This window comes from Chiloscyllium punctatum, chromosome 34 (assembly GCF_047496795.1).
Source record: "Chiloscyllium punctatum isolate Juve2018m chromosome 34, sChiPun1.3, whole genome shotgun sequence".
NCBI classification, from domain to species: Eukaryota; Metazoa; Chordata; class Chondrichthyes; order Orectolobiformes; family Hemiscylliidae; genus Chiloscyllium; species Chiloscyllium punctatum.
Genome location: NC_092772.1, coordinates 70,607,878 through 70,633,936, shown reverse-complemented (window position 1 = coordinate 70,633,936; position 26,059 = coordinate 70,607,878). Strand labels below are relative to the sequence as shown.

The 26,059-nt window shown below is 40.5% G+C and overlaps 1 long non-coding RNA gene across 5 annotated transcripts in view; it reads left to right on the top strand.

Annotated features, from left to right (window-relative positions):
- LOC140458930 (uncharacterized) overlaps positions 1 to 4,002 on the top strand; it is a 41,994-nt gene extending 37,992 nt beyond the window's left edge. For all 5 annotated transcript variants that reach the window (XR_011953782.1, XR_011953781.1, XR_011953779.1 and 2 more), the window contains one exon: positions 3,298 to 4,002. This is a non-coding gene — a long non-coding RNA (uncharacterized lncRNA). The remainder of the gene's footprint in view (positions 1 to 3,297) is intronic.
- The last annotated feature ends 22,057 nt before the right edge of the window (positions 4,003 to 26,059 follow it).

Here is a 26,059-nt window from a genome sequence, read left to right as displayed (position 1 = left end):
GCACAGTGGTTAGCACTGCTGCCTCACAGCGCCAGAGACCCGGGTTCAATTCCCACCTCAGGCGACTCTCTGTGTGGAGTTTGCACGTTCTCTCCGTGTCTGCGTGGGTTTCCTCCGGGTGCTCCGGTTTCCTCCCACACTCCAAAGATGTGCAGGTCAGGTGAATTGGCCATGCTAAATTGCCCATAGTGTTAGGTTAGGGGTAGATGTAGGGGTATGGGTGGGTTGCGCTTCGGCGGGTGCGGTGTGGACTTGTTGGGCCGAAGGGCCTGTTTCCACAATGTGAGTTTCTTGCTCCTCACCTTCCTCAGTCTCCTTATCAATTACTGGCATGCTCTTCGTATCCTCCACTGTGAAGACTGACTGCTGTGTACTCATATTCCTGAACCCTGCTGGAGAGGAATAACCAGGCACAGAACTCTGAGAGATCTTCTTTGAGTCTTTTATTGATGAGACATGGCAGTTGCCTGGATAGTGTACATGCAGAACACCTCCAGGCAGCATTAGGTAACTCCCCACCTGTCCGATGTATGGCTCCCATTCTTCTACCTTTGTGGTTTGTGGTTTTGAATGTATGCTCTCTGTCAATATTATCTCCATGGCAATGGCAGTTAAAAAGTCGAGTTCAGCTCAACACTTTGTGGTTTAACCACATACCCCTCCCTCATGGCCCTGTGGCTCAGTCAGGTATCTGACAGGCGGTTCAGTTTCAGTGTGGCTGTCTGTCAGGATTCTGATGTGGAAGAGCCGCTGTTGGAGCGGGGTGGGCAAAGTTAAAAGCCAAACATCACCATGTTATAGTCCAACAGGTTTATTTGGAAATACAAGCTTTTGGAGTGTGCTGTGATTTTGAACTTGATCAGGATTATCTCTATGGTAACAGTTAAGTGCTTCAACAATTACAGAGGCCATATGTTCCCCACACAATAGGTTCCCCTCCAGCAGTGTGAACTGATATTCTGTCCCTGGGGACAGCTACTCCTCACTTTTCTCCCCCAATTCCATCTAGCTTTTTTTCTAAACTCCTAGTTTCTCCTTGGTCTTTGCCAATTTGTATGTTTTCTATTTCAGTTTGATAGACTCCCTTATTTCCTTAACCACCCACGGCAGATTACTCCTTTTCCGACAGTCCTTCCTTTTCACTGATATATACTTTAGCTGAGCAATTTGAAAAATCCTTTGTTATTCCTCCACTATCTGTCAACTGTCTCACCCTAAAGTCTTTGCCTCTAGTCTACATTAGCCAACTCCTTCCTCATCATATTGTCGTCTCCTTTATCTAAGCACAGGATCTGGATTGGATTCAATCTTCCCAATTTCCATCTGTATTCTAAATTCAACCAGACTTATCACAAGTCTTTTCTCAGATTACGAGGTGAGGAGATGTTACCTGGGTGTTTTGCATTTCATTCTCAAAGACGTTGGCTTTGTAATAAAGTACAGGATAAATATTCACAACAGAGTATTCGGGATGGTGTGAATGTAATACACAGTCTAAAACCATAAATCACTGTCTCCCCTCAGTTTACATGATTTGGAGATGCTGGTGTTGGACTGGGGTGTACAATGTTAAAAATCACACAACACCAGGTTATAGTCCCTCAGGTATAATTGGAAGCACACTAGATTACAGAGTGTTGCTCCTTCATCATGATCCAATTAAACCTGTTGGACTATAACCTGTTGTTGTGTGATTTTTAACTCCCCTCAGTTTAAAATTGCAAAATCATTATCTCCCACATGCTTCCTCACTATCTAAGTTTGGAACGCTAATCCCCCTGACTATCCTGTTTTTTTCCAAAAATCTCCTTTGGTGAAGGCGGTGATTTTTGGATTCAGCTTTCCAGTTATTACCGTATGAGGATAAGACCTGGGCACAGGAGAGGCAATGCAGCCCGTTGAACTAGCTCCACCATTTAATATGGCGATGATTGAACTCACCTCGGTCTCAGCTGGACTTTCCCACCTGCTCTTTCTCACTCTTCATCTCATTGCAAATTCAATATCTGTATCTCTTCAGTAAATTTGCTCATTGTCCTGGCATCCACTGCATTTTAAATAGGGAATTCCACAGATTCACAGCACATTGAGATAAGTACATTCTTCTTCATAAGAATAGAATAGAATCCCTACAGTGCAGAAACAGGGTATTCGTCCATGGAGTCCACACCAACCCTATAATGAACGTCCCATGCAGACTCTCCCATTCCTTGTATTTCCCATGGTTAATGGCTTAACCTGCACAGGCATGGACACTGGGCAATGTAGCATAGGCAATCCACTTTACGTGCACATCTTTGGACTGTGGGATGAAACTGGAGCACCCAGAGGAAACCCGCACAGACACGGTGAGAATGTGTAAACTCCACACAGTCGCCGAAGGCTAGAATCAAATCCAGGTCCCTGACACTGTGAGTCAGCAATGCTAACCATTGAACCACCTCTGCTTAAACTCTGCTCCTCCTATTAACCACCCTACGCCCCAGTTGGCTGAATCTATATTCCTTACATCAGAAATCAGGTTGTGGAAGCAGATGTCTCAGTAAAACCCAGTGACAGTCCATATGTTCTGTGTGTCTGAATGGGGATCCTAAACACAACCCCCTCCAGCCTATACTTTTCAATCAGTTTCTAGAGACGGGGCTCCAGTGGCTTCATGGAGACTCCCACAATCCCTGAGGCAGGGCCCACACGTGTGTGGGGAAACCCAGCACTGTACATGTACAGAATGTGGGCGGGTTTTGGAGCATGTGCTTTGGGTAAGTTTTCTTTGTGGAAAGTATTTCACACTGTGATTGGCTGGAGGAGGAATGTATTTGCTTATAGTATTGATCAGTTGGGGGGGTCAAAGTGTCACCACACTCATGTAGGACCACTCTCCGTCCCCAATTCATTATAACGGTGGGAATCAACTAATGGGAAACAAAGAAGGATCTGACCCATTCTCTCAGACTGAAGGTTCCTCTTCTGTCCAGGATCTGTCACCTCCCTTTCTGTTTCCTTTTGTTTCATTCTGCTGTTACATTATTGACTTGCAGCAACTGAAGGGAAAGGAAGTGAACCCAGAAAGGGTGCAGAGTTTAACCAGGGACGGGAAGTGGTGGCATAGATCTGTTTATCAGTAACTCCATGAGAATGGGGAGGATGTATATTAGGGGGTAGTAGAGTCAGAATGGTGGGAGAGAGTAAGAGGGCTGGAGGGTTACAGCTTCGGGGGAAGAAAGGGGAAAAAGATATTCCAGAGAAACTAGAATTGTCTGCTCTGAATTTCTAACCTGTATACATTCCTTTATACAGGGTGCTAGATGGTGAAGATTTGCAGACTGAAATCTCAACATCATGGGCAGATCATGATTAAGCTAACCAGCGTTTGAAGAAGCAAAGATAGAGAATCACTCGGCCAAACTCCTGTAACACTCTCCCTCCCAGCATTGTCGGTCTCTGCGCCAAATGGACTGTGAATGGTTCAAGACAGCAGCTCACTACCATCTTCTCAATGGTAACGAGAGATGGGGAATAAATGCTGGCTGAGCCAGTGATGCCCATATCCTGGAAATGGGTTCTATCTCCAGTTGCTGAAACCCAATTGATGTTCCTGCAGGATGATGAGGGACGCTGAGTGCATCCTCCAGGAGGCAGCACCATCACATTACCACTTCCTACATCCACACACAGGAACACAACCACATCACTGGAACAAAAGGCAGTGAAGCTAAAGGAGGACTTAGATATAGTTCTTCAAGGTAAAGTCATGAAAGGGGATTGGAACACAGCAGGAACAGGAGACTGAGCTGGATGGTCAGCTGTCTCCCATTGAATGGTGGAGCAGGATTGAAAGGCTGAATGGTCTCCTCCTGCTGCTATCTCCCAGGTATGTATATAACCATGGAGCCCGGGTAGGAAGGAGTGGGCAGGGATTCTCCAGGAGATTGCACTTCCACAACAGTTTTCAGTGAGGGATGGTTTGATGGATTTTATTTAACATTTATCTTTAATACAAGGTTTGTACATTTTGGTTTTTAAAATGTTGTAAAAACTTTTTGCAAAACAAATAAAATTAAAGAAAATAAATTGAACTGTCTGAATATAACCCGTTTTAAAACTTTCAACCTTTGTAAAACAAAATCCTGTCTATTCCCAGACACCATCACTTTCCAGTTACTCAAACTCCAGGGAAATATTCCCTCCCTGTCTGAACCTTTGGTTTGATTTAACTGCTTTTCAGTTCTCGTTCTGTGAGATGTGAAGCGTTCTTTTTGCCTATTTCTCTGACCCAGAAATGTGATCACACCAACCTTCCCACCATCAAAATTATCATTACACCGTTTTGCTTTTGGTTAACATATAATCCACCAGCTGTGCAAAAGTGAAGACCGCAGATGCTGGAAATCAGAGCCTAGATTAGAGGGGTGCTGGAAAAGAGCTTTTGCCAAAACGTTGATTTTCCAGCTCCTCAGATCCTGCCTGACCTGCTGTGCTTTTCCAGCATCACTCTCATCTAGACATATCATCACCAGCAGGAAACCATTTGTGTAACAAATTGAATATTTCCAAACAAAGCCCATTATATGGGCCAAGCAAACCATTACAAGTGACAGAGTGAGAAGGGACTAAATCAAAGTAGAGTTGTGGGGAGGGGCCAGCGGTGGAGATAAAGCACGATATCCCCTGCGGTGCCCACATCTATCAAAAGGCACCGAGAGCATTCATACACACTACATGCTCCTTCTCCAAGGACACCCTGCTGTGTAGCCTTTATCCTCAATCATAGACTCGAATCCCTACCGTGTGGAAGGAGAGCATTGGCCCATCAAACCCCACTGACCAGCCGAAGAACACTCTATCATTGTAACACTCCATTTCTCTTGGCTGATCCACTGAGTCTGCACAATCCTGGATAATGTGGTCATTTTAGCACGACTGATCCACCTAACCTGCACATCTTTGGACTGTGGGAGGAAACCAGAGCACCTGGAGGAGACCCACACTATCATGGGGAGAATGTGTGAACTCCACACAGGCCATGGACAAGGCATGCTACAAAGCAGCCATGCTACAGTCACAATTTAAATCAAAACTGATGATCCCTGCTCATTGTCACATTGCTGTTTGTGGAGACTTACTGCCCAGGGAGACATCCTGAGGTTCAGAAAGCGGCAATGTAAGTTCAGTCAACTCCAACACAGTTAATGTGATTAACAACAACATCAATACTCCAGCAGTGTCATCATGTACAAGGTCCACTCCTGACTCTGATGGACAGTAACATCAGAATCAGAGTCCTGCAGTCCACATGGAGCAGGGGGATGACCACTTCCCTGTGAGCACTCACTGGGCTCTCAATCATGTTGACTACGCAGCAAATCCCTTGTCACACAGAGGGGTGAACAGCTCCTACCCAGTGTGAACCCATTGGGATCTCGGGGGCGGGATGAATCACTGAATCCCTTCTTCCACACTGACCATCTGAATGGCCTCTCCCCCCTGTGTGGGCTCACTGGGGACTCCGCAGGTCCTGTATTTGAGTGAATCTCCCCCCACACTAGGAACAAATGAATGATCTTTCCCCAGAGTGCGCTCCCTGGTGTTTAAGCAGGTCAGAGGACTGATGAATGCTTTTCCACACACTGAGCAGGTGAATGACCTCTCCCCGGTGGGAATGCACTAATGTCTCCGCAGGTGAGAGATTTGATTGAATCCTTTCTCACACATGGAGCAGGTGAAATGTCTAAATCCACTGTGCCATCTCTGGTGCCTCAGCAGGTTGTAAGATCGAGTAAATCCCTTCCCATACGTGAGGCAGGTGAATGGCCTCTCCGCAGTGTGACTGTGTCGGTAAGTGTTCTGCTGGGAGGGGTAAGTTAATTCTTAATTCTAATTGAACATGTCCTCCTGTTTTCTCAGCTATTATTGACAATCTTATTCCCCTCACACCAGAATCTGTTCCAGCGAGTGTTCCAGAAAAGGCAAAATGGTCAGCTGCAGCTGGTCACCTGACTGCTCACTGGACACGAACGGTTCACTCTCCACAGATGCTGCCAGATCTGCTGAATTTTTCATGCAATGTCTGTTTTTATTTCTGATTTCCCAGCATTTGCAGATGTTTAGCTTTCCAGTACTCATCTTGTCTGTTGCAGAGGAGTTTAATGATGAAATTAGAGAGGTTTGAAAGTTGTACGTTCGGTCACACATCAGCTATGATCATCATGAATGGCGGAGCAGAGCTGAGGGATTGAATGGCCTCCTCCTGTTCCAATGAAAGTTATCCATCAGCAGCTTGTGGTAACATTTCCCCTCACTGCTCCCTTCACCTCCATGTCGAACACACTGTTACCGACTGAACAAACCTCCTGTGTTTGAACTAAACCTGCTAATGTTCAGTGGCTCCCTCTCCTGCCACCCGGGTTTAACACTCATCATGGAATGCTGTCTTGTATTACTGCGGGAATGCCCACAAAGGACTAATCCTGGAGTCTGTATCCCCTGGGATCCAAAAACCCCATTTGTTTCCTTCTTCCTCTTTCATTCTGGCTATTGAACTCTCAGTTTCAATCCATTCTCCTGTCATTCTCTTCAACATGCCCATGTGGGTGGACTAGTGACAGCTGGGATTTAATGAAGGGCAGTGGGGATCAGGTGGAAGCACAAGGAGCGGTGACAGCAAAGAAAGCTCTCATTGTAACGGCAGAGTTTCTCCGTGACCCAGTGAGTGGTGAGGCACCTGAGATTGAATCTGCCTCCCCCCACAATCAGGGATTTGGTAAGACAGTCAGACATTGACCTGTCCATCTGATTGTGAACTCAGACAGATAGAAAGAAAGATGCACATTTAGATAGCATCTTTGATGATCTGGGGTAATGAAACACGCTTCCAACCCAATGATTTCAACCACAAATCTCTGAAAACACAGACACAAAGCTTCCGACTTGTACCAGGTTGTCTCTAAGCCTCCTCTTTTCTTGGGAAAAGCGTTTTGAGCTGTTCAGCCTTTCCTTTTGATTATAACCGCTATGTTCCTGTAAGATTTGTGACTGAACCTTTATTTTCCTGTTCCTTGTGAGTGATGAAAGGAGCAGAAACAGGTTCTGACCTGTGAGGCGTTTCATTTGGAGTATTTATATTTACAAATCCATTCCCACCCTCACATACAGTGCGAAATTGATGTAAAACGTAAGGAAAGGAGTGAGTGAGCACCCACATAATCATGTGTATCTGAGTTGAATGAACCTGGTATGAGGAAAACATGACAACAATCCCAACTAGTTAGAATCACAGAATCCAGTGGGTGCAGAAAGAGTCTATTTGGCCCATCAAGTCTGCAATGACCTGGTCTCCCACCCTATCCCCATAACCCCACATTGACCATGGCTAGTCCAACCCACCTAAATTTCACACTGCAGGCCATGTTAGCATAGCCAATACAGTAACGTCACACATCTTTGGGGGGGGTCACAAATTACATCCAATTGCTCGGAATTGTGGATGAAGGCTCACAAATACTTGACTCTGACACAAATTCGCTGCTTTTCAAAATAAAGTCTGGAGAAAACTGCAACCAGAAAGATTTCTGATTATCTGAGGAGGAAGAGCATTGAAAACTCGCGCCATTGACCCAGGGGGTGCAGTGAATGTTACAGAGGTCTAGGAACCATCAGAAATGTAACAGGTTGTGAGCAAGGTCGGGGGGAGGGGGGTGGGGAGACAAGGACAAAAAGACTGTCTGTCACGCGGGGGAAGGCAGTAGTGATTAAACAGCAGAAATGGTAGTTCCTCAAGGCCACGGAGAATAGAGTTAGGGCTGGGAAACAAACAAGGAAACAAGAAATACATTTTAAAACCAGATTATAAAAGCATAGAGGGCAGAGTTCACAGTCTGAAATTGTTGCTTTCAATGGTGAGTACAAAAAGCGGTAAAGCCTGGGGAGTTCTATTACAGCCAACACATACAGGATGTGCCAAGTGGCCTCGATCTGTGCTGTAACTTTCTGATAATTATTTTTCTGACATTTGTAGTTCAAGTCTGATGACACTAATAACTTTTCAAATTGGACTGGAGTTTATTATTCTGTACAAATGTCAAATAAATCACATTGATTACATTCTGCAGTCCGTAACCCTGCATGTTCCAGCATTTCAGTTACATCCATGTCCTGCCAGTGGGACAGGACAGACAGGGATGGTGACGGTGGTGTCTCGGATATTGTAAGCTATGATTCTGTGCGTATGACTGTGTCAGCTTGTTGCTTGACTGGTCTGCATTTCAGCTCACCCAATAAGATGTTGGCAGGGTGAGACACTACAATTGGAGCTCCTCTGCTCGCCAGTTCCTTTCCTTTCTGCTTTTTTAAAATTTAATTCTCTCTCACTCTCCCATTTCCAGACTCTGACACAAGTGTCTCAACAGTGAATCATGACAAAATTAAAAAGAAACATGTCTCCAGAAGAAAAACAATGGAGGAAATGTATTATTCCTGCATCGACTGCATTTTCAATAAACACTCTCTCATTTTTTCCTTCAATTCTATCAAGCGAGCTGTTATATTTTGTCCCTCAGTTTACCGATCTTAATAAATATCCAATCAATTTCAGAACAACATGCTGACAAAGTATTGAACCAATTTATTTGTTTAGGATTTAGCTTTAGTTATCAAGTCATTACCATTACAATAATTGCATAATAATTGTTCTGGGTAACATGTATACTGAGGTTCGCAATTTAATTTATTGACTGTTTGAAAAATGGTACAATATATCCTTTTTTCAGGATTCTAACTAATTATTCAGGCATTTGCATTACAATAATTATAGTATACTTTAGTTTAGTCTTGCTAACAGCTACAGTGAAGTTTATATTTGAATTTACTCCAATCTTCCCTAGTACCTATACAGTAAAATAAAAATCCATTTTATTTCCATTCAACACACCTACAAAAGAATCAATTATTTCTGATGCATCATGCACTGTTAAAAATGACTTTTGCTCGTTTGAATGATCTGTGTAATCCCAGCCTTATAAATTTAGAAAAACCTATTACTTTTCCCTGCAACAATTCCTGTTCATTTTTGCAGATAGCACAGTCAAATAGCAAGATGAAATTTATCATTATTCTAAAGTATGCTAATAGAGTTTTGAAAATGTATATGTTGCTAATATGTAATAATTGTTCATTTCAGTCCATAGAATATAGAACAGTACAGCACAGTACAGGCCCTTTGGCCACAATGTTGTTCTGACCTTTTATCCAACTCTAAGATCAAACTAACCAACATGCCCTTCATTTACTATCATCCATGTCCCTATCCAAGAGACGCTTAGATGTTCCTGATGGATCTGAATCTACTACCACCACTGGCAGTGCATTCCACGCACCCGCCACTATCTATAAAGAAACTATCTCAGACATCTCCCCACAACTTCCCCCATTCACCTTAAAATTATGCCACTTTGTGGGGAAAAGTCTTTCATTATCCCTCTATCTATGCCTCTCATCATCTTACACAAAGCTATCAAGTAAGCTCTCATCCTCTTTCACTGCAATGACCAAAGCCCCAGCTCCCTCAAACGTTCTTCATAAGACATGCCTTCCAGTCCAAGCAGCATCTTTATAAATTTTATTTGCACCTTCTCTAAAGCTTCTGCATCATATGTATAATGAGGTGATCAGAACCGAACACAATATTCCAAGTGTAGTCTCACCAGAGATCCATAGAGCTGCAGCATAATCTCATGGCTCTTAAACTCAACCTCCCTGCTATTGAAAGCCATCACACCATACACCGTCTGAATAACCTTATCACCTTGGATGTCAGAAATGAGGGATGAATGGACGTGCACCCCACAATCTCTTTGTTCCTCCACTTTGTCAAGAATCCTGCATTTAATCTGAAAATATGCACTCAAATTTGAAATTCCAAAATGAATAACTTCACACTTTCCCAGGTTGTACTCCATCTGTCACTTCTCAGCCCAGCTCTGCCAATGTCCTCTAGCAACCTACAAAAGCCCTCCACACCATTAACAACTCCACCAACCCTCGTGTCATTGGCAAAATTCCTAACCCACCTTTCCACTTCATCATTCAAATCATTTATAAAAATCATAAACAGCAGGGGTCCCAGAACTAATCCCTTCAGAACACCATTGGTCACCGTGCTCTAAGCTGAAAACTATCCATGCAATCTTACCCTGTCTTCTATGGACCAGCCAATTTATTATCTAACTAGGCAGGTTTCCCTGTATCCCATGCCTCATTACTTTCTAAATGAGTCGACCATGGGGAACCTAATCAAACATCTTGCTAAAATCCATGCGCACCACATCCACTGCTCTGTCCTCACCAATATGTTTGTTACATCCTCAAATAATTCAATAAGGCTTGTGAGGCATAACCTGCCACTCACAAAGCCATGCTGACCATCTCTCATCTATGCTTTTCCAAATGATTATAAATCCTGTCTGTCAGAATCCTCTCCAATATTTTACCCACAATCGATGTAAGACTGACTCATCAATTATTCCCAGGATTATGTCAATTGCCTTTCTTGAATAAGGGAATAACGTTTGCCACCCTCCAATCATCTGGTATGACTCCAGTGGACAGAGAGGATGCAAAGGCCATCGCCAAAACACAGTAATCCCTTGCCTCGCTTCCCATAACAACCTAAGTTATATCCTTTCTGGCCCAGGGGACTTATCTGGCCCCATGACTTTTCAATATTTTCAGCACATTATCCATCTTAACATCGACCTGTTTGACCATATCAGCCGGTTTCACGCTGTCCTCACAAAGAACAAGGTCCCACTCACTCGTGAATACTGAAGCAAAGTACTCATTAAGAACCTCCCCTACCTCCTCTAACTCCTGGCACAAGTTTGCTTCACTATAAGGGATATTAGTGTTGAATTATGTCTCAGCAATGAAATAATATAAAGATATTGCAGTATACAAACACTCGATTACTTTAAATATTGAACTGTATTTTAACTGAGAAAAAAGTTGAATTGATTTGATTATATTTCACTTCATGTTAACATTTATTTTATTTCAAACCACAATAAGAGTTTCCTTTTTACATATATATAAATTACTTAAAATTAATCATATGCTTATGTAAAGAAAATAGAATTACCATTTGCTTGTCAATCCAACATTAGATTGCTTTTATCTACTATATCAATAATCACAAAGTCTGATACTTATTTATGTCAGGTTACCAAGAAATATGTGTACACGTGTCCTCCACTTTTGGAAAGTTTGCTTTTGCCACTTTGCTTTTCCAAAAGACTAACATCTGTCCCTGCTTTCTTTAACTGAAAGAAATCTGAAGAGGATTTTCACTTTTATGAATAAAAGGAAAAAGATTAATGCTTCTTCGATTTACCCCTTTTCAGCTTAGGTAAGGTTTCATAAAAACGCTCTACTTTCGGATAGTGGGGATACCTGTATCTAATTCTGTTTCTTATAAATTCCTGGAGAATATTTGAAAATGTTGCAGAATTAAAGATTACGATGTCTAAGTATTGAGATTGATCTTTTTTTGTTGCAAAGGGGCAAGTCCAAAAAATTGAAACACATTAAACATTATTCTCTAGTGCTATAAATTTGAAATAAAATTGATATCTTCTTCAGTAAACTAACAAATGCTACCACCTATTACTTGTCAGTCAGCTGATTACCTACTTTGTAACTAAATGTTGTAATTCATCTAAATATTACTCTGTCCTTTGATCAAAGTTAATTTGTAGTTGTTGTTCAGTTTATGAATTGTCAGAAACTTGTTTTTATTTTTCCATTCACCTGTTCATTTTGACTGTAAGATTGAAATGCTTTGAAAATATTGGAGTTTGTTCATTTAATAATAAGGTTTGCACATCTCTCGCATATCTCATTTCTTGTATTATGATTCAAGAATGTTTTCTGGTGGAATTCGAGTAAATTCCAAACATTTGGTGGCTTCAAATAAGGTCTTTAACACCCAATAATCAATCTGTTGTTAATGTTTCAGCTGGTTACATTGACATTGATTAGGTACTCATTCAGAGAGATCAACTGACAATTATAAACTATTTGTAGCATTATTGAATTGAAAGAAAGATTCAGACGTGGAAACATTTTTTGGAAGGAATTGCTTTTTCATTCAAATGTGTAGGCTGTTCAAGAATTCTGTATTGCCTTCCATTGGTTTTCTTGTCGAGAATGCAAATTTATAATTCACGTGAATTTTAATATGTTCTGTATTTTGAGATTAGTATCAGATTTAAGAAGAAAAGGACAAGCAATTAACATGAAAACTTTAGTGAATAGAAAGCAAAGTAAATTAAATTGACAGAAGCAACTTTTAATATAATCTCTGAATATTCAGTCAAATATTTCTCATGTCACTGGAAAAGCACAGCAGTTCAGGCAGCATTCGAGGAGAAGCAGAATCAACGTTGTGGGCATAAGCCCTTCATCAGGATTTTTTCTGATGACGGCCTAATGTTCGAAATGTCGATACTCCTGCTCTTTGGATGTGCCTGCCCTTTTCTATTGCCACAATCTTGGCTCTGATCTTCAGCTTCAGCTTTCCTCATTTTCTCCAAATATATTCAATGAACGTGAACTGAAAATGTTAGCATCAGCAGTTGAACAAGACCAAATTAACACATTATTTCCAATATTTATAGTGAAAACCTGTTTGAGAACATGCAACAAATCAGAGCGAACAACATCTCTTGCCTTTAGAACCCTTGGCCATTCATAATGAAGAATAACCATGCTTTGAACAACCAGTATGATGTATAACTACTGAACTGAAATACCAGAGGGACAACGACTGCATTTATTGGAGGGAATGATAACCAGATACTTACTGTTATAGTGGGGATTGATCTCAGGAAAAATAAGATATTTACTGTGATTATTCCACCAAACAGTAATTAGATGGTCATGAAGATCTTTGTGTGGCTTTATATGCAGTGTTTTGTTTGAACATTGATTTCAGTAACATTGAGATATTTTACAAGATTGGCAATTGACTGTTAAAGATAGGTTTTAAAGGCAACATTTGAAAACAATTGTCGGTTTTGTTTAGCGAAACACAATTCTAATTATATGGAATCCCTACTGTGTGGAAACAGGCCATTTGGCTCAACAAGTCTACACTGACGTTCCAAAGTATAATCCACTCAGCACCATTCTGCTCTCAGATTACTGGACATTTATCACTGACTAATGCATATAACCTACACATCCCTGAACAGACCGTGCAGTTTAACATGGCCAATTTACCTAATCTGCACATCTTTGGATTGTGGGAGAAAACCAGAACATGCAAACTCCACACAAACATGTGGCCGAGGATGGAATCAAACCCAAGTGGATAACACTGTAAGACACAAGTGCTAACCACTGATCCTCTGTTCTCAATGCCCAGCCCCCATGCAAGAAGTGAGATAAGTGAGAGACGTGCAAAACGAAAAGTAAAAATCCCTAACAAATCATGAATGAACAATAATTAGAAAATTAATATGATCAAAGGACACAACAATATTCAGGTGAATTGCATTGTTTAACAACAAATCTACGAATGAACTTAAGTGAGAGTTATGTAAATTGAACTTTCAAATGAACATACCCTGATATTTTCACACCATTTAAATATCACATTCAATATAAAGAGGTGAATGGAAAGCTAAAAACAAATCTCACACAATTCATAAACTGACCAGTAATTAAAAATTGATAAATAATAGCAAGTGACATTTGTTTATTTTACTGATGAAGTAATTGATCTTTTCTCATTTTTATAGCACTGGAGCATAAAATTCAGTATTGTTTTAAGTAAGATCTACAGAACAAGAGAAAATTAATGACGATCATGACTTTGTATATTTTAGCTTTATGACTGAAACATTCTCAAATATTTTCTGAGGAATATTGATTGCGTGGAATAAGGTACATTTTGCGATGAGTGACAAGAAAAAAGTATATAGCTGATACTGTGATTATTGGAATGGATGATGATACCTCCATATAATCTACTGGTATTGTGATTGGATATACAGTAAATGTCAGCATTGAAGTAAAGTATAATCAAATCAATTCAAAAATTTTTCCAAGTTTAAAATAAATACAATATTCACAATGATTAAGTGATTGTACATTGCAATGTTCTTGCAGAATTTATTGTACAGAAGTATAATTCCACATTTGTAGCCCTTACTGGATTGCACAATTATTAGATATTATAAGAAAACAAAGGGATTTAAAAACTATATATATTCGTGAATTTGACAATAATGAGATATCTCATCCTGATATTAGGCTGAGTAATATGTATAAATGAAGAGTAATATTGCAGGAAAAAGTAATTGGAGGTCTCTGAATTTCAAAGGCTGAGATAATTGTTATATTTCACCTGAGCAAAAATCAGACATTTACAAAGAATTTTGCAAGGGATATTATTCGTCGTTTGGTATGTGTATGGGCCTGAACAAATAGGTATTAATATAGTAGCATTGACAACAAGAAATAATGAATGGAATTTTCAAAAAAACACTGCATTTTTACAAAGTCTATGTTAAATTGCTGTGCAATTATTGTAATTGATAATTGCTTTGAGAATCCTGACAGATAAATTGCCTTAATATTTTGAAAACACTTTGTTCTTATGTTGATTGGATATTCATTAAGATTAAGAAACTGAAAATTAAAGCATAAAACCTAGCTGTATGATGTGAAAAAAATCATTCAGCAGCAATTGAAAAAAACATGATTTTGTTTAAAAATGCAGGCAATGCAAGATTTATATGCTTTGAATAGTTTTCTTGAAGAATCATGTCAATTTTGTTGATGTAATTTTTACCACAATAAATGTTCCGATATTTATTTCAGAATTAGGAGGAAAAGAATGAGGCCATGAAAGTGACTATTATTGTGAACAAAACACAGGGTCACTGACATTTGATACGGAAAGAAATTCTCATAATTGTGTGAATATTGTTCACTAACATCTAATATTGGAGGAAAAGGAGAATTGTCAACATTTCCAAGCAATTTTTTTCTTATCATGAAATGAAAATAAAAATCCTTTTGTAGGGCAATTTGTTTGAAAAAAGGAAACAGTCATTTCATATGACATTTGAGCTGAAGACTCGTTCCCGTTTCCCCCATTGTAGTCTTTACAATAATTTAAAACTTAATGTTGGTTAAACAAAGGAACAAATGGATATAATCGAAATGTTTTCTTGTACACCAAAAAAAGTAAATGTAAAGCAATTTTATCATGAGAATTATATCGCTCTGAATATAATAATTTCACACACAATAAATGTTTGTATTGAATTGAAATGTCATCATAGCTGTAGGAGTGTTTTCCCCTGACAGGGAATGAGGACTCAGGAGGCAGGCTGAGCTCAGGCATGTGGAAGATGTTTACTCATACAGCAACCAGTTAATATAGGGATCATCCTCCCAGACCAGTCTGGGAAGACAGATCCGTGACACAATGTAATATTTACAGTAATAAGCAGCATTTTTATGTCCTTTCTGCATCACAATGGCCACATGTAATGTGGTTACAGCCCTTCCCTCCTTATCCAACCACCCAACTGAAACACATAATCGCAGATGGGCATTCTAATGGACATCCCCAGATTCCTATTGGGATCTTTCCATGCATCTTATTGACTTAGATTCCAAAGTTATTCCTGAACTCCCTCACGCCTCTCAGGATACCTTATCAGTTGGGACATTTTGAATTCTGCTATTCTTTATATTTTATTTTATCAAAGCCAATTACCCCTCATATTGTTCACTGTCTTAATTATATATGTACAAAGAAATAGAAAAGACGGTTAATTTTAGCTTCCTTGCATTAGTAATATGGCTTGTGTTATAAAGTTCGTTATATTGTGTCCAGCTACTCTTTCTGTTTGGACTTTATAATTAATGAGCAGTCAACATCATACCGTGAAGTTAATTCCTAAAACTAGCTAACTTCAAATCTCTGTCTAAATGCTCTTCTGTAATGTTTTTAGTAAGCATTGGTTACTTGTATCAAACTTATGTTGCAAATTTCCCCTATTATACACAAGAATCTGTAATTAGAACCTTTGTTTAATATTCTGAGTGACTGTAAAATAATAACTATATCTGACAAATGAACTGTTCTGTTGTCATGATAGCTGCTTAGTGAGTGAACTGGGCTGCACCCTGCAGCTGCTGCTTATTCATTTACTGGGACAATTATCCTTTCATTTATGAAGATCCGGATTGGTCATTTGTCTGTATGTCGGCATGCTGTTATCAAGAAATGTCTGGAATGCTGTAGTCCTGGCGTTGGAGTAGGTCCATTGGTAGTGTGCTTTCTTTTAATATAAGACTGGAACGGAATGTTAGTGTAGTTTATCACCCCCCTGACACCTTGTATTTTAGTTCTAAGTTAGGCTGCCTGTTTTTGATTGTCAGGCATTTTGTATGAGCCAATATGGACCATTCTATTCCTGGTGTGGGCAGGCCATGCCCAGAACAGCAAATCAACTAATATTCAAGTATTGAAATAAAAACCACATTCGCTATCATTGGTTTCTGTACAATGCAATGCGTTTACTTTACTGAACCTTAATTTCACACTTAAAGCCTGATGTACTGGATTTGATCAATTCTTAAATATTAGATATAAGCAACAATTAATCTTAAAAACATTTCATAGCAAACTTAAAAATGATTAGAAATCTCATATAGCTGCCCGTCATGTGTAAAAATGAACAGTATTTATTGGAGTGTAAAATAATCAGATGTCTCATAATATGTAAGGCCGAATATTAATTCAATTATTTCTGTGAACATTCAAATGAGAAGGGAACAGATATTATCTGTGAGTGTTGGATAAGGAATCATTAATTGGTTTGTGTTTGTGTTATCCTGGAATAAGAGAACTATTATTCTTTTCTTTAATATTGACACTAAGAAATACTGGAATAAATTAAAATGTGAATATGACGAAGTCTGTGACAAAACCTAAACTGAATTACTGTGTGATTTTTGGAATGACAATGAATTGATAATTAATTTTAGAACTTTGGCAAAATAAATGATTCAATATTTCCAAATGGATTTGCTCTGATGTTGACTAGATATTTCTTAATCTGTCATCTGAGAATGCAAATTCCGGCATGATGATATGGAAAGGCAGTAGACATTCAGTGAACATTGATCAGAAATGGTTTGTCATTCAAAATCCTCAGATCTTCAAGATTTCTATACTTGGTTGCTCGACTTTTCTTCTGGAGAAATATATATAATAAGAACAAATTCTGCATTGTATTTAATTCATGCAATTTTTCATATCATCAATATTTAGACATTTGAGTCAGAATGAATACGAAAATAAGTCAATAAGGAAGATTTATTTTCACAGAAGCATACAGCGAACAGCATTTATAAACGTATTTGTTTCGATATTTTCTCTGAATAAACGGATAAATACATTTAATGGGGATCTGTTGACAATGTCATGAGCCACAATTACATTTTTATCATAATTTTTGGTTTGGAAATCTATTAGAAAAGAAATCCTATATTTAGGACGTGCTTCATCTCGATACATGTTCCGCATAGTATCCTCAGTCCGAAGTAATAAGGTGTGATCATTGGTCTGGGAAAGATGTAGTGTGTAAATTATAATGTTTCTCTTACATATCTTTGGATCTGGTGAGACTGTGATTATTCATCCTAAGAACAATATTTCATGTACAAAGTGTTTTTCACCGAACAGTAATTAGGTGGTCTTGAAGACCATTACAAGTACTTTGATTTCAATAATGTTGAGCCGATTTCCATGATCTGGGAAATGTTTCACAACATTTTACCAAAATTCTGGATTCTAAGCATTCAATGGGTTTCGTGCAAACACCCTTCACTTGTCGTCATTTTCAAGCGAGGTGTATAACGCTCAGGCACTTGCTGCAAGTCAAGGTGCCAGGAAGTCTGCTTAAAACTCTCCAAAGCACAACTCTCGGGCTGGTAGTGACTGGATCTCTTGAACCTTTGTGACCTCTTTGACCGGGCTTTCATCAGTTTTCTGGAGCTGATTATTTTGTCTAATGTTTGCTTTAGTTTGGCCTTTTTAGCTCCGATTTCTCCAGCTGTAGGAATATTTAGAATGTTCAATTATGGGTGACAGGACACTTGACCTTAGTGGACAGGTAAAATATGGTTCACTTATTGTTTGAATAACGAATTGAGAATGAATCTTTGCATTTTAACAAATAAAAGTTTCAAATTTTTCAGTGGTTCACAATGACATTGATTAGATAGTCATTAAGAGAGATCAACTGACAATTATAAGCTATTTGCAGGATTATTGAATTGAAAAAGGAGACCTACGTGCAGAGATTCTTTTGGAAGGCATTGCTTTTTCATTCAAATATCTCGGATGTTCAAGAAGTCGATGTAACTGTTCATTGGTTCTCTTGTCCAGATGCTAATTTATAATTCATATTGCTTTTATTGCGCCCAGAAGTTTGAGATTTGTCTCAAGGTTAAGAAGAAAACAAGGAGTAATTAATATGAGAACTTGAGTGAATAGAAAGCACAGTAAATTTAAATTACAGAGTGTGATAAACAAAGCTCACTCACTTCAATAATTTCAGTCCAAGACAAGATCTGAAGCAATCAGTATGTTTATTAGACGCTTGCAAGCGTGGTGCCTGGAATAGGGCACACAGAGTTTAGCAAGTAGATACCTTATATAGGACACACTACTCCAAACCCGGTGCCCATTACTATTGTTTGTCGCTTGCCTTATCCGGCCTTGTGCTTAACAAATTACAAGTTTTACTTGGCCATTTCACCACATCCTGCTGTGGCCCATTGTTAGGTCTATCCTCCATCACCTCTATCTAAATCCCCCCCCCCCCCTTGTGACATTTCCTCCCTTTCCCCAACCATATTGATCTTTATGACCTTTTAATTGGGGTTTGTTTTTATGTTTTTGCAAAAGTGGGAAACAGATGCTTATAACTACTGCTTGTACAAGCATATCTGGCTTAACCTACATCCTCACAGCACCTTATCTCATTGTGTGTAACATCTACCATTGTTTGCAGGCACATTTCATTCTTGTATGCACATTTTAGCTAATACAAAAACAATTATATATTTCCTTCACATAGTTTTCATTCTAGTTGACTCAGCTCTTGGTTGAAACACTTATATACTGGTGTGAGTGCATTTACCTTGCATAAATAATTATGATTGCAGAAGTGACACTACTTTTCTTTAATTACCATTTGTTATCTTCTGCAGTTTCCATTTAAGCATTGCCCCCAAAATTTACAAGCATCATTCTGGATATTTCATCCATCTGGGTCTCACTCATCCCCTCATTATTTAATCGACAAAGTTCCTCTGCCTGATTGCCTTTTCGGGGCATCTGTTTTATTAAGGCTGTCTCAATTTTTGGGTGAGCCCCCGTGTACAGGGCAAGATACAACAGCCAATGGCCACCAATACCCCGACTACTACTATCAGGGAAGTAAGGATGGAAACCACCACCCCCTTCCATTTTGCAAACCAGGATTCAAGCCATCCCGTGAGAGATGTGTCTACTCCTGAATTCTCAGCCAGTCCCTCTGCTAAGGTAGTCAATCCCCTTAAGGCCCGAGTAATTGAACCATCAGGCACAGTGTTATTAGGAATAAAGGTGCAACAGCTTCCTCCTAACATCACACACACACACTTTTTCCGTTAAAACCATACCAAGGGCCATTCTGTTTTCCCATGCCATCCTACTTGTCACATCAAGCTGTTCTGATATTCCTTTAACCGCATCTCTTGTATAATTTATAAATCGCTGTTGATTATAGAAAATGTAATTTATCCAATCTACATTTTTATTAATTGTTACCCAACAAAGGAGAGCTGATTCAAAGCCTTCTGCAATCTGTTTACGAGCCTTGAACTCATCAGGTAACCTTCTAGGGACTCCTACAGTATCGAGATAAATCCTGTCATCGAAAGAAGTGTCTAACAGTGATCTCTTACTCCTTCCCTTTTTCCCCACTATCTTTTCCTTCTCAAATGCCAGGGTAAATGGAATTGCCAATTGTACAATTGCACATATCCCTCTCCAATCTGGAGGTAGGGTGGGTCTCAATATTTTGCCTCCACAGTACCACCACAGATCCGCTCGGGGAACCTTTGGTGCTGAATAGTTCTCTCCCTTCTCCGTTTCGGTAACGTCCTTAATCTCTGTACATAATTTCAGCTCCCCCAAATCTCTAGACCGATTTGCACCTTGTCTACACACACACGTCATGTGATTTCCGACTCCGGCTGAAAACGTCGGGGGGTGTGGGGGGGAGGGCGCTTTTAAATCTTTCTTCTCCAAGGGAGGGAACATCAGAGATAGGGAGTTACAATTCCTATCATTCCATGCAGTCTTTTCCTGTTACAGGGCTATCATAAATTTCATGCCCTTCCAGTCTCCCTTACACCCGAGTGGAAAGGGAACCACCTGGGCCACTGGTCAACTGGAGGCACATGCACAGCAATTGCTCTTGTTCAGACATTTTAACAATACAATTTACCCATTCAACCCAGGCATTTGCATCCCCATATCCAGTTTCTATTTCGATAGTCTGTTTCAAGTCCTTTATCTCTATAATTTTTACTACTTTAGGATCATCGGGAGGGGTGAAAGGTTGTACCTTATTTTCCAGTAGTTCCGCCCGTTTTCCCTGTCCTATGCTAAATTGAAAACAACAGCCCGAGAAATCCTTCCCATTTGCTTATATTTCTATCCTAAATGTTTCATCTAATTGTATCTCATAGGTGCCCCCCCCACCCCGAGAATTGCTTTGTGCCATGTGGTTTTCTTTATCATTAGGTATATTGGGTTACGCTCTTTATCAGGACAATCGAGAGGTGATCGGAAGGTGGCCCGGTGTATTGTGACAAGACCATTATACCAAGTACTATCCCCAAAGGACTTAAGATGTATCTCTGAGCTGCGGTACTGTCTCTGATTATCTACATTCCCACAATTTACTAAGTTACATGCATCAGGTTTATTACTTGCGGATTATCAGACTCCAGGACGTTAATAACACATATGAAAATTATATTTGACAAAATCCCAATACTAAAAGAGCTAGCATCATAGCTCTAAGCATCCCCAGCATTCTAAAATTTGTGCTGAAGCACAAAAAAACTTAATACACAATCCTCCAGAAATAATCCTGCGCTCGCATTGCCACTGTATAATCAGTTACTCTAAGTCTCTTGAGCCTGAGTTTCAGCGGGTCTTCCGTTGATTCGGCTGTCCAGACTTCTTCCTCAACTGAGGATTTTACTGGACCTTTAATCGGAGTGTAGTGAGTCCAGCCTTTCTCCGCTGTCCTTATTGTTGTTTCAGTAATCAAAGGATCCTGATACGGTCTTTAGCAGTCCAGCTGCAATTTAGTCTCTGTCCAGGATTTTACTAAGACCCAATCTCCTGGCCGGATGGGATGAAAGGTGAATTCAAGGGGCGGAGTCTGTGCGAATAAACTCTGTTTCCTGAGGAGAGACAAAGAGGCGGACAAGCCCAGTATATACTCCTTTAGAACAAGTCTTTAGTTTCGGGAATTGTCAATTCTCCGTTCGTTCCCAGAGAAGGTAATCCAAATATGATTTCATATGGGGATAGTCCCATATCTTTCCTTGGGGCTGTTTGTACTCGCATGAGAGCTATAGGTAAACATTTGGTCCAAGGGAGTTTGGTTTCTATTATCAATTTAGAGAGTTGTCGTTTGAGTGTTTGGTTCATTCACTCAAACCTTCCTGATGATGGTGGGTGCCATGGACCATGGAACTCCGAGGAAATTCCCAACCTTTTCATTATCTCCTGTAACACTTTAGAGGTAAAATGAATTCCTTGGTCGGAATCTATACGGTTCACTAGCCCATATCGGGGAATTATGTGCTCCAATATTGTTTTAGACACCCCACTCGCAGTTGCGGTAGCTAGGGGGTATGCCTCAACCCAACCAGATAGATGATCTACTATGACCAGTATATATTTTAGTCTTCCTACTCTGGGTAGTTCAGTATAATCTACTTGTATACTCTGGAAAGGTCTCAATCCCGGGTCTCTTCCTCCCGGGGTTTGTTTTCTCAAGACTTTCTTATTTACCTTTCTGCATATGATACATCCCTCACATATGCGTTTAGCAATTGTATATATTCCTTTACATCCATATTCCCTAAGAACTAAAAGATACGTTGCTGGTACTCCCCAATGGCTGAGTTGATGTCGGACAGCCATAATTTCTCCCATCATCATTTTGTTTCACATTTCTCTTCCATCAGGTAACATCCATTGCCCGTCTGCTGTTTTTTTGCAGCCCCAAAATCTTTCAATTATTTTTCTTCTCTTTCCGTAAATATAGGAGCTTCCGGGGATCAGGGACAGTAGGTATTAGGGAATGAATCAGCACGCCCTGTGGGTCCAGGCCTGCTTCCCTAGCCACTTCATCGTCTAATCTATTCCCCCTAATTTCTGGTTCATTTCCTTTCTGATGACCATTTACATGCACTACTGCTATTTCTCGGGGGAGTAATAGGGACTCCAAGACCCGTTTAATCAATTCCTCGTGTACTAATTCCTTCCCCTGGCTATTGATCAGTTCTCTTTCCTGCCATATCTTTCCAAAAGTGTGCACAACACCAAATGCATATTTAGAGTCACTGTATGCTGCTCCGTCTTTATTTTCTAATGCTCTAAGGGCTCTTTCCAATGCATAGAGTTCGCAGGTCTGAGCTGACCACCCATTCGGCAAACTTCCTGCCTTCACCACACTACCTTCCATCCCATCGACGACTGCATACCCATTATGTCTTTTCCCTTCAGTCACCCGGGATGATCCAACTATAGAAAGTCAGGCTCCTGCATGAAGTGGAACATCTCTCAGGTCCATGCAGACCTTAGTTTGGTATTCTATAATGTCAAGGCAGCCGTGCCCTGGATTCTGAGGAGAGTCTCCTTCCCCTTTCCAAAGAAAGTCAGCTGGATTTAAACAATTGTCCGTGACCAACACTAGATCATCCTTTTCTATCAATATTGCCTCATATTTCAGAACTCGCGAGTCTGTTAACCATCGCCCAGCATTTTGGTTTCGGATTGTTCTCACTTGGTGTGGAGTGCTTACTATTAGGGCTCCCCCAAATGTAAGCTTCCTGCTTTCCTCCACCAACAGTGCAGTGGCAGCCACGGCCTGCACACACTCAGGCCACCCCCGTTATGCTGGATCCAATAGCTTCGAAAGATATGCTACTGGCTGTCTCATTCCTCCCCACCTCTGGGTTAATACTCCCAAACCCACTCCCTTATCTACAGTAGCAAAGAGCTGGTAAGATTTATCTAGAGAAGGTAAGGCTAACATGGGGGCATGGATCAGATCTCTTTTGAATTTTTAAATAATTCCTTTTCCTCTTCTTCCCAACTCAGACACTTTGGTTCCTCCTCTAATAGTTTGAGATATAATTGATTCATCTTTTGAGCATAAGAATCAATCCACAATCTGCAATATCCCGTTGAACCCCAAAAAATACGTAATTCCTGTTTGGTCCTGGGCAGTGAAATCCCCAGTATTCCCTCTATCCGTTCCGGGCTTATCTTTCGCTTTCCCTCACTAACTAAATGTCCCAAGTATTTCACTTCTTGCTCCACATATTGTATTTTGTTTTTAGATACTCGCAGTCCCTGCTGACCCAGGAAATTCAATTTTTTTAGTGGCGTCTACTACTCTATCTCTTCTCTTTCCTGTTACTAAGAAGTTGTCTACATACTGCAACAGGGTAGTTCCCTTTGGGCTGCTAAATTTCTCCAATATTTGTTCTAACATCTGTCCAAATAAATTCAGGGATTGTGTAAACCCCTGGGGGAGCACGGCCCACCGGTATTGCTGTTTCCGTCCTGTCTTGGGATCTTCCCTTTCAAAGGCAAAATAATTCCTACTTTCCTCCGCCAAGGGACGAGCCCAAAAGGCATCCTTTAAATCTATCATACTAAACCATTTGTGGTCATGAGGGATCTTACTTAATAACGTATAGGGGTTTGGCACCACTGGGTGCCTAATCTGTACTATTCGATTCAATGTTCTCAAATCCTACACCAATCGATACTTTCCATGCAATGTTCGCACTGGTAGAATTAGGATATTATAAGGAGACTATTATGGCTCCAACAGTCCATCTCTAGCCCCTCAATTACTGGTTTTAGTCCTCGTTTACCTTCTGTGGAAATGGGATATTGTCGCTCATAAACAACGTCCCCTTTCCTTTTTAAACTTATTTCTAGGGGACGGATCTGTATTTTCCCACGATTCCCTACTCTAGCCCATATAATAGAGTCTACCTCTCTCTCCACATCTTCTGTCAACATTGCCACTTGTACAACTAATTATTTTTCCTGAATTCAAATCTCCAATCCTAAGAGGATAATTAAGTCTCTCCCTAGTAAGTTACTTCCTATATCAGGGATATACAGCAGTTCCCCTTTGACTCTATCCTTCGGACCTTCTATCATCATAGGTTCGAATACTGGAACAGTAAATCCTTCCCTTTTTACACCGGAAACAGTAATTGACCGTGTTGACATTCCTACTTTCTTTGGTTTAAAATGCAGCGATGACCGTGCTGCCCCCGTATCTACGAGGAAAACTACCTCTTCCCTACAGTGTCCCACCTTGAAGTTTATCAAGGGTTCCTGGTGGCTCCCCGGGTGTACGAACCCCTGACACCCCTATTCTTCATCAAAATTCATAAGCGGAATTGCCCTTTCTACCCTTTGTAGATCAGGACACTCCGGCTTAAAATGCCTGAGTTTCTGCAATAACAGCATTCCGCCTGTGGAAACTTCCATCTCTGCCCCTGTCGCCCGAACCCTCTATCAAATATCCCCCTTGTCATCTCCCTCTCCCACTTCCTCTCTGCCACCCACCGCTCCGGTTGGTCACTATTGGTTCCATTCTTTTCTTAACTACATCATCAATCGTAGCTACCATCATTTTCACCTTCTGTTTTTGTCTCTCATCCTCTCTCTTTGCAAACACTTTCTGTGCCTCTCTTAACAATTCATCTAATGGTGTTTCACTCCTCCCTTCTATCTTCAGTATCTTTCTCTGTGTCTGGCCATGCCTTTGTCACAACATATATTTTCAAAAGACCCTGTGCCACTGGGTTCTCAGGGGTCATTCCAGAGTATTTCGGCATTGAGTCTCTTATTCTTTGGAAGAATGTTTAGGGTGTCTCATAGTTCTCCTCTTTAACTTCAAAGGTTTTAGTCAAATTCTGCGACTTCGGAACTGCCGCTCTTATTCCTTTTAGAATCAGGTCTTTCAATTCCATCATTTCTTCCCTATGCTCCGGGTTTTGATTTTCCCACTGGGTGTCTCTGAGGGGAAACTCCGTCTTTCCCTGTCCAGTATCCCCATCCCCAATGGGAAGTTCCCTGTCCCATATTTTAATGGTTGTTACTCGTATAAGTCCCCTTTCTTCCCCAGTAAATAGTACATTCAAAATAGACATTAACTCAGTCCACATATACAGACTGGGCCCCAAGAATTGATCAATTTATTCAGAGAGCCCGACCGGATCCTCAACCAGGACCTTCATCTCCTTTTTAAAAGTTCTGACCTCCCCACTGGTGAAGGGGCACTTACAAACTCAATCTCTTTGTCCCCTGTTTGTACCTCCCGAAGGGGATAAGTTGTATTATGTTTTTTTGTTTTTGTTTTTGCCCCTTAGGGTTTTGTTTAGATACTCCAGAGGCCTCCTCTACGTCTACTTTATCTTCCCTTTCTTTTGTTGCGGATTGATGGTCGGGAACAACAACATCCCCGTCCACCGCCCCTTCGTTCTCCTCTTGTGGGTCATCCGTTCCCTGTCCCTATCTGTCTGTCTGTCTCTCCTCCTCCCCCATTTTCACCTAATCTGATTTTATGGTACAGGGGGCGGGAGTGCAAACAGGCAAAAGGATCCCAGGAATTGGGTGGGGCAGAGAGGGAATCCTTTGTCTTTACTACCATCA